The sequence below is a fragment of the Sapajus apella genome, unplaced genomic scaffold (assembly GCF_009761245.1).
Source record: "Sapajus apella isolate SASKATOON/1434 unplaced genomic scaffold, GSC_monkey_1.0 scaffold117, whole genome shotgun sequence".
NCBI lineage: Eukaryota > Metazoa > Chordata > Mammalia > Primates > Cebidae > Sapajus > Sapajus apella.
Window position 1 is genome coordinate 2,240,518 of NW_022437057.1, and position 8,869 is coordinate 2,249,386.

The 8,869-nt window shown below is 51.4% G+C and overlaps 2 long non-coding RNA genes across 2 annotated transcripts in view; one reads left to right on the forward strand and one right to left on the reverse strand.

Annotated features, from left to right (window-relative positions):
• The first annotated feature begins 339 nt into the window (after nt 1-339).
• LOC116538108 lies at nt 340-6,216 on the forward strand. Its single transcript, XR_004263506.1, has 2 exons — nt 340-463; nt 5,604-6,216. It is a non-coding gene; the product is annotated as an uncharacterized LOC116538108 (long non-coding RNA).
• LOC116538107 overlaps nt 1,078-8,869 on the reverse strand; it is a 42,481-nt gene continuing 34,689 nt past the window's right edge. Inside the window, exon 3 of the long non-coding RNA XR_004263505.1 lies at nt 1,078-1,507. This is a non-coding gene — a long non-coding RNA (uncharacterized LOC116538107). The remainder of the gene's footprint in view (nt 1,508-8,869) is intronic.

An 8,869-nucleotide genomic window follows, 5' to 3' on the forward strand; every position in this document is an offset into this window, starting at 1 on the left:
CATCCCCGGGACTCTGCCTGGGGCTCTCCTGGCTAGACACAGAGCAGGAGCCAGGTAGCTCTACAGCCTAAGGAAGACCCCCAGGAAACTGAAGCATGGAAAGCACTGGGAAATCCCCACTCCAGCTCTAAGCCTGCTGGAGCAGGATCCCAGCAACTGTTTCCCCAACCCAGAAGCACAGCACCTGCCCCGCCAGGAACTTAGAGAAATGAAGGCCTCCCCTAATCCCAGGATAGTAATACTATTTTTCCCCTGTTTACAGACAGGAACCCTGGGGCTCAGAGCCATTTGGTCACATGACCAGGGCCCTCTCTGCAAAAGATGCAGAGCCAAGTCCCCTGACCCCAAAGTGCAGGCCTCCCAGTGCTGTCAGAGCACCTGCATGGTGGAGGGGGCTGAGGGCTTTCTTCCCAGCCCAGGTCATCTCTCCCCACGCCTCAGCCTTGAGCATCTACCCAGGAAGGTGAGGAGATGAAGGCCTGGAGAAGGATCTGGAAGGAGCAGGTCCACATGGGGCATCAACTACTTCATTTGTAAGCTAAGCCAAGCTGGGTTTGGAGTCCAGGGGGGGGGGCCTCGAGGGCAAGCCTCTGGGCTGGGAGCCAGACTGATCTCTGCCCACTGAGGCCAGGATGAGTGTGTTCTTTTCTGCCTCCCTCTTTCTTAGAAGTTCTCCCAGCCCAGCACTTCCTGAGATTTCTGCTGCAGTGCCTAGCAGTCTTCTTAACCCCTCACCTCCCACTCCTTTCGAGGCAACCCAGAACCCAAAGGGGAAGGGTCACAGGTATACAGGTGCCCATGGGTTCCAGGGAAAGAGAGCATGCATCCGGGACTCTGGAGGTCTCTGTTTCAGCTTCATCTCTTAACCTATGCCTTAGACGAGCCACTTTGCCGCTTAGAGCCTCAGTCTCTTCAGCTGTCAAATGGAGTTGGCAATGACAACAGCCTGGTAGAGCATGCTTGCAGATGGAAAAAAGACAGACCTTGATGGGGCACCAAGCACCTTCTCTGGGCCAGGCACTGGCATTACCAATTGATGTGCATTTCCTATTCATTGTTTGCAATCACCTGGTGAGGTAGACATTAATATTTCTGCCATTTTATTGTCATGGGACTAAAGCAGAGAGGGAAGGTAATTGTCCAAGGTCACACAGCTGGCAGGTGGTAGGGCTGGGAGTAGGTGAGTGGAGGCAAAAAGAAGTCTTTCATTTGGCCTCTGATGAGTATTCTCAGCACTTCAGGGTCTTCTGGTAGACTGTGGCTCACGCAGAGGCCAGGCCTGGCCCATTCACTGTGCCTCCCAGCACTAGCACCTAGCAGGATGTCTGGTGCAGAGTCGGTACTCTGAATTGCAAGTGCATAACAGTCCAGACGTAGGGAAGGAAATTCCCTGGGCTCTGGAATGAGGACTCCCCTCCCTGCCCCAAATCTCATTTCCCAGCTCTGTCACTTCCCCACTCTGTCACTGCATGATTGCTTCTGCCTCTTGGAACCTCTGTCTCCTCATCTATAAACTACAATCATGACAATAGTATCACAAAGGGGATTGTGAGGATTCGAGGGTCAGAGGTGCATACAAAGTCCCCTTACTCCTGCAACACTTGATAAATAGTACCTGCCAACACATTATAAATAGTACCTGGAAATGGGGAACTGTCTGCAAAGGGATTTGGAAGAGGAGACCCAGTGTCTTTGGATGTGTTATGCTGCTATTGAACTTCCCGAGTTCATAGACAGAAGGAGACCTTTCCTAGGTCAGGATGAAGGTGTGAGGGCCTCAGATCAGAGGAGTGACTCACAGGGACATTTGATATCACCTTGTGGGCCAGCATGTGATGGGGCCAACCAAGGATCTGAGACACAGCTTGAGACTCGGGTGGGGTCAGCCTGGGAGCAGGCTGCCTGCCCTGGACCAGAAGGACCTGCTAAGGGCTGCCAGCTGGATTCTCAGACCAGAGCCCAAGGCTGATGCCAGCCAGGTCAGGGGCCTCAGGCAGGTCCTAGCCCCACTGCCTTGGCCAGCTTAAAGGACCTGCCAGGGCCACTCCACCCACACCCAGCTTCTTCATTCTGATAGGGAAAAGCAAGGCCCAGTGAGGGGCAGGGGCTGGCCAAGGTACCCAGCAGGCATGTGGCAGGGACCAGGATGCCTGGCTCTTGACCCCAGCCATGCCCTTCACCTGGCTGGATGCTCCAATTGAGGCCACCCTGCCCACCTCCAGTGCCCAAGAGAGGAGAGACTGTGGACAGGTTGATTTCTGCCCCATGATTGCCAGGACCAAGCTGATCTTCCCTGCCTCAGGCCGTGGCGTGTGGCCGGGCCTGGAAACACCAGTTGCACAAGTGAGACCCTACTTGGTGCTGGGCCCAGGAATAGGATGTTTGGAGCCTCGCAGGGCTGCCCACCAGGAGACCGTGAGGTCACAGGGGTGGAAACTATGTCAATCAGTGAGAGGGGTGACACAGGTATGATTCATTAGAGTAGCAGGCTGGTGTGGAGGGTTGCAGGCTTTGGGCCACACTGTCTAGGTTTAAATCCCAGCTCTACCAGGGACCAGCTGTGGGGCCTTGGGAAAGTGCCTTAGCCTCTCTGTGCTTCAGTTTTCTGGGTTCTGGAGTACTCACCCCATAGGGTTGCCATGAAGATTAATGAGATATAACCATTTGGCACAGCCCGGAGTACGGTCAGCACTCACCCAATAGTGGGCATTGTTGCCCTCCACCGTCATTGTCTCTGAGCCACGCACGTGCCTATATATGCATGTGGGGTCCCAGGGAGCTGGACTGCTTCCAAAGAGGAGCTGTCACCTCGACTCACTGGGGCAGAGTCAGCTCTTCCCTGCTGCTGCTGGTTTTTAAATTTGTATATATTTATGTATGTATGTATGTGTGTATCAGACAGGGCTTTGCTCTTGTCACCAAGGCTGGGGTGCAGTGGCAATCCTAGCTCACTCCATCCTTAAACTTCTGGGCTCAAGCAATCCTCCCACCTTAGCCTCCCAAGTAGCTGGGACTATAGGCGTGTCCCACCACGCCTGGCTAATTTTTTCATCTTTTTGGTCTTTTATAGAAACAGGATCTCACCGTGTTGCCCAGGTTAGTCCTGGGCTCAAGCAATCCTCCCACCTTGGGCTCCCAAAGTACGGGGATTACAGGCATAGGCCGTGGCATCTGGCCTCTGCTGCTGCTGTTAATTTCTTCCGGATCTTTCCAGATGACTCCATTCTGCCTGAAGTGCCTTCATTTCTGCCCTGGGCTGCCACACAGCAATCCTGGGGGTGGGGGCACTGAGGCCCATAAGCACCGATGGCCCCAGTCTGCTGGGTGAATTGGGGTCAGCCAAGAGCCCTGGGCGGTGGAGCAGGGCTTCCATCCTGGCTCAGCCTGTTGTTTGTGGCAGCCTCAGGCGGGGCATCTCTCCCCTTGGGTCCTCCACATTCTCTGTGGTAAGGTAGGGGATGATCTAAAATAAGATTGTGATCTCCACTGGCTCTTTGATGGCGGAGACTCCGTGATTCTATTTTTGTTCTTCTGTTAATAGCATCGTTACCCTCACAATAGTGAGCACTTACTGAACACCTGCTATATGCCAGAGACTGAACTTGGTGGTTTGTTTCGTGGTAGCTATCAGTTACTGCATGCTTGGATCCACCAGCCATGAGCACGAGGCAGAAGCATCTCATTTAATCATTACAGCTCCCTTCTGGGGAGGAATTATGATCATCCCCGCCATAAGGAGGAGCAATGAAGGTTCCACATGATGAGATGCCCTCATTCTGCCAATTTGGACATAATCACCAAGCCATGACCAAGTCCCTACCACTCTGTGAGGGAGGAATTTTCATCTCCCATTTACTGATTAAAGAAAAAACCCGCTGCCCAGAGAGGGGCAGTGACTCAGCCCACATCCCACTGTTTGAGATGATGACCTCTGAGGACATTTGGCCTTGACTTTCTATCTTCTTTGATCCTGCTAGTCTGTGCTGAGGCTTCGAAGAAATGTGCCTGGGCTTTGTAACTCTCAGTTCCTCCTCAGAATTCCTGTTCAGTTACTCTGGGCCTACAGTGGACTCCAGGTAACTAAGGGTCTAGCCTTTGGCCAGAGGTCTGACCACCAGATAAACTTGAGCCCTAACTAGGGAAGAACGGCACAGATCACGGAAGGTCACACCCTCTCCACTGCTGCTCAGGCAGGCGGTTCATCCCACCTGGGCCACCTGCTCTGTGCTGCACCTACGTTATCCTCTTTGTGGCCTGGGACAATTTGCCGGCTTGAGATGAGGATGTTCATTTTGTGGACAAGGAAATTGAGGTCGAATGGTTTATCCAAGCAGGGAATTGTTGACGGGTGCCCCAGGCAAATCATATTATCAAGGACACTTTTTAAAATTCCAGCAGACTGGAGAGAGTGGGGTGTTTTTCCACTTTTGGGTAAGGAATTTGGGCTTTAGGCTGCAGGCCCTGCCTTTGGCCAGGCAGAGGAAGAAGTCGCATCAGAGATGCAGCTATGGTTCGAAGGTCCCTCCCTGAGAAGCCTTTTCCTTCCAGTGGCAACCATGGAGGCCAGCTTCCTTGCTCTTTCCAGGCCTCTCTTATACTCACCTTTTACCCCCAAGGGCAAAGAAAAGAGGAAGCCACTGTTTGCTTTCTGAAGGCCCAGGCAAAGTGAAAATAAGAGCACCCATGTGAAGGATGGTGACTCATTCTCTGACGGAGAGACCAGGCCAAATAAAGCAGAGGGGCCTTGGGAAGACCTGGGCTTTCATTCCTTTTGGGACCAAAATGAATCACTGATCTCATTAAGTCACACCGGCCAGTCCCAAACTTTCCTTGGTAGAACCACTGCAAGCATCGAATCTTAGGTGAGGCCCCATCAGTGGGCACTAGCAAGAGCGAAAAGGCTGGGCTTCTCCTCTCTCAGGAGGCCAGACAGGTCCTTGTTCTCTTTGGAGCAAAGTGGAAACTGGGACCAGAAGAGTCAGGTCAGGGACAATGCCTCAAACAAGACCAGTCAGCAAAGTGGCAGCCCCTACCTAAGCACGCTAGTGCTTTGGGACACCATCCAACTCGTCCACTCATTTGCCCATGGGTTCAGGCTGGTAGTCAGCAAGCACTGACAGCATGACCAGCTGGTGCCAGGTGTTCTACGTGCCATTTCTTCTCTAGACCTTGCATCAGAGGAAGAGGAGCCTCAGTTCATAGACAAGAAAACCAAGGTGACTGGGCACGGTAGCTCACACCTGTAATCCCAGCACTTTCGGAGGCTGAGGGGGGCGGATCACCTAAGGTCAGGAGTTTGAGACCAGCCTGGCCAACATGGTGAAACCCCATCTCTACCAAAAATACAAAATTAGTCAGGTGTCGTGGCAGGTGCCTGTAATCCCAGCTACTTGGTAGAATTGCTTAAACCCGAGAGGCAGCGGTTGCAGTGAGCTGAGACCGCGCCATTGCACTCCAGCCTAGGTGAGAAGAGCAAAACTCTGCCTCAAAAAAAAAAAAAGAAAGAAAAAAAAACCAAGGTACTGGCCTGGCTCACACAGCCAGGAATCCATCCCAGAGCTGGCTGATCCCAAACCTTTCTTCTTTTGATGCTTTCTCTACAGATACCTACTCTTCATCTGCAGGCACTGAAGGCCCATTTCACACATTGCCATCTGGGTTGGTCTAGGAGGGCCTAGAAAGCCAGAGATTTTTCTTGACAAAGCAGCCTGGGTTATTTCAGAGGAGGAACCTGCTGCAAAGAGAAGCAGAAACTTGGGCCCATCCTCCAGGGCCTCAGCACTCCAGAGGCCAGATGGGTGAGCCTGACGTCATCCACCAAGTCATGGCCCCATTCCAGGCTGTGCTCCGCTGGCTTGCGAACCCTGTTCCTCCATGCTCTCTCCTCCTCCCTTTCCTCGGCATGAAGGAGACTGAGTGGTGCTGGCAGCCACTTCCCAGCATCTGGCGGAACATTCTGCCCCATAGTTGAGCTCTTCTCACTCCCCAGCTTTCCCTAGGGATGGCCGGTGACTCATATTTCCATTTTCAATGTTGGGCCAGGAGCCCGATCTTTCCATGACCACCAGCACTGGCTATATAGTGTACGATGTGATATCAGATAGGTCCGAGTTCAAATCCTCCTCTGCTGCTTGTTGGCTGTGTGATTTCAGGTAACTAACTCACCCTCTCTGAGCCTCTGTTTCCCCATTTGGAAATGCAAACCACAATGATCGACTCTGATGTCTTCCTTCTTGCAAAAGTCCCTTCCCTTTTGTCTGAAGCTCTGAAAAATGAACCATTCCCTCTATCAGCTTTCTCTTTTATATATTCACCTTTCATAAGCCAAGGAAAGAGGAAGCTGGTATTAGAGTTTTTGAAATGGAATAGTAATATTTATATGCCATTTACTATGTGTAAAGAATCTATTCTCAGGTGTTATTATTGGCCCCCAGCCTGGAATACAGTGGTGCAATCTCAGGTCACTGCAACCTCCGCCTCTGGGGTCCAAGCGATTCTCCTGCCTCAGCCTTCCAAGTAGCTGGGACTACAGACACGTGCCACCATGCCCAGTTAATTTTTTTGTATTTTTAGTAGAGATGGGGCTTCATCATGTTGGCCAGGCTGGTCTTGAACTCCTGACCTCAGGTTATCTACCCACCTTGGCCTCCCAAAGTGCTGGGATTACAAGCATGAGCCACTGCACCCAACCTATTCGCCCCATTTTATAGGTGAGGAAACTGAAGCCAAGAGAGGTAAAGTAACTTGCCCGAACCAGAAAGTGGCACAGCGAAGATTCACACCTAGGCTGACTGGTTTCAGCGTCCATGCTCTTAAACCCAATATGGAGAAATGGAAACAAGATGAAATGGGTAAGGCCATGGCCTAGTGCTGGGCCCATAGTGAACTCCAAATAGTGTTTACTGCTAGTACTATTACTTCTCCAGCATCATCTCTGAGTCTCATCCTTGCACACATGAAGAAGCAGGGCAGGGATCCCTGTTCTTCTGGCCAAATCCATCAGTCAAGACGCTCTTGAGTTAAAGAGGGCCAATTGGTTACCCCAAATGTGGGGTGCCTTTCATGCCACTTGAATGTTCTTGTCAAGTGGCCTGCCAAAGACGGATGCTCTCCCTTGTTCTTAGGGTGGGAACAGGAGACGAATTGCAAGTGGGGTGCTGGGAGGAGGAAGAGAGGTCACTGGAAAGGGTGAGAGCCTGCTGGCACCTACCATGGAGGAGGAAGGCAAGAGGGGGTGAGGGGTGTGGCAGTGGTTTTGGTGAACGCTGAAGAACCCTGGCCTCCCAGTTTCCCATCTCCACTCCTTCTCTCCTCCCCAAATCAATACGCTAGTTGTTTCTACCCCTGAAACAAACAAAAACAAAGATTGCCACCCTGTAGATGTCAGCAGATTGTCAGGTGACCCTCCAGCCCAGGAAGCTTGGTTCCAAGAGGCCAGGTTGAACCACTGGGCCTTCTGCTTCTTTGAGAGATCATTCCTGCCAAAAGGTGAAGCTTGTGATTTGGGCCCCAAAACCAAAAAACCAATGAGATGCTGGTAACAGAAGCCCTACCAGAGACAAAGTATCCCTTTGAGGTTACAGGTGAAAGGGTGGGCACAGGGTGATCAGGAAAAGACAAAAAGAAAGCAGGGCTGGCAATATGGATGACAGACAAGACCGAATTTGCGAGTGATAAGGGGACCACTCTGTCTCCATGTGCCACCTCCACCTGGCCTCTCATTTTTATTATCCTTCCTACCGGGGGCAAAGAGCTGATGTTACATAGACATCCGCCTCATCCCGTTCTTCTGTGGCCCCTTTGTGGCCAAAGGCCCGCCTTCTTCATTCCCCACGAGAGATGAGCCAGCCTCCAGGTCTCACACTGCAGCTAGCATTCCCTCTCTGGGGCTGCTGGGAGGTTTGGGAGGTTGAGATCTTTGCTGCTTGGTCTTCTTTGCCAGACAGGGCCATTGTCCCCTCTCTCTCCCTATTTCTGAGCTTCCAACTCTGCCTGTTCTCAAGGCACTTGGGAGCTTGTCTCCCGGAAGGAATGAGAGCGAGAGTGAACACCCAAAGCCCCTCTCCTAGCTGGTTGCTCACATGGCCATCTCCAGCACTGGTCTTTGAGTGCAGGTCCTGGCCCCCAGTAGATATCCATAAACAATTTTTTGTGTTTTATTTTAATGACCTCTGAATCATTCATTTTTCTACTTTTGAACTGATTCACTCTTTTGTGTTGCATAAACTCCGTTGAAACCTTAGTCTATAAAATTTTGTTATTTTAACTTGAAAAAAGTGATGAGGAGGTCTTATCTGGACAGTATTCATCCTGAGCTATACAGATCATTCTAGAAAATTTCCTATCGAATATTTTCAGCTAGAAAATAAGCCCACTGGAAGCCCCCAAGCCCATGCCTGACCCTAAGTTCCTTCATTCAATGAGCATTGATCAAGATTGCTTCCAAGCATTTGATGTTGTAAGAAACGCAAAACCGTGTAAGGCTTGAAGCTGCTAGCACTATACAAAGGACAGGAAGTCCTCCAGCCATTGGTCGATGTCTGTGGAACATCAGCTATTTGCTCCCAGATATTGATTACACACAGTGCAACAGGAAACAGAACACTTCGTGGAGCTCATAGTCTCCAGCTGGGGGTGGGGGGGTGACAGACATCAAAACCATAATCCCGGGCCGGGCGCGGTGGCTCAAGCCTGTAATCCCAGCACTTTGGGAGGCCGAGGCAGGTGGATCACGAGGTCAAGAGATCGAGACCATCCTGGTCAACATAGGGAAACCCCGTCTCTACTAAAACTACAAAAAATTAGCTGGGCATGGTGGTGCATGCCTGTAATCCCAGCTACTCAGGAGGCTGAGGCAGGAGAATTGCCT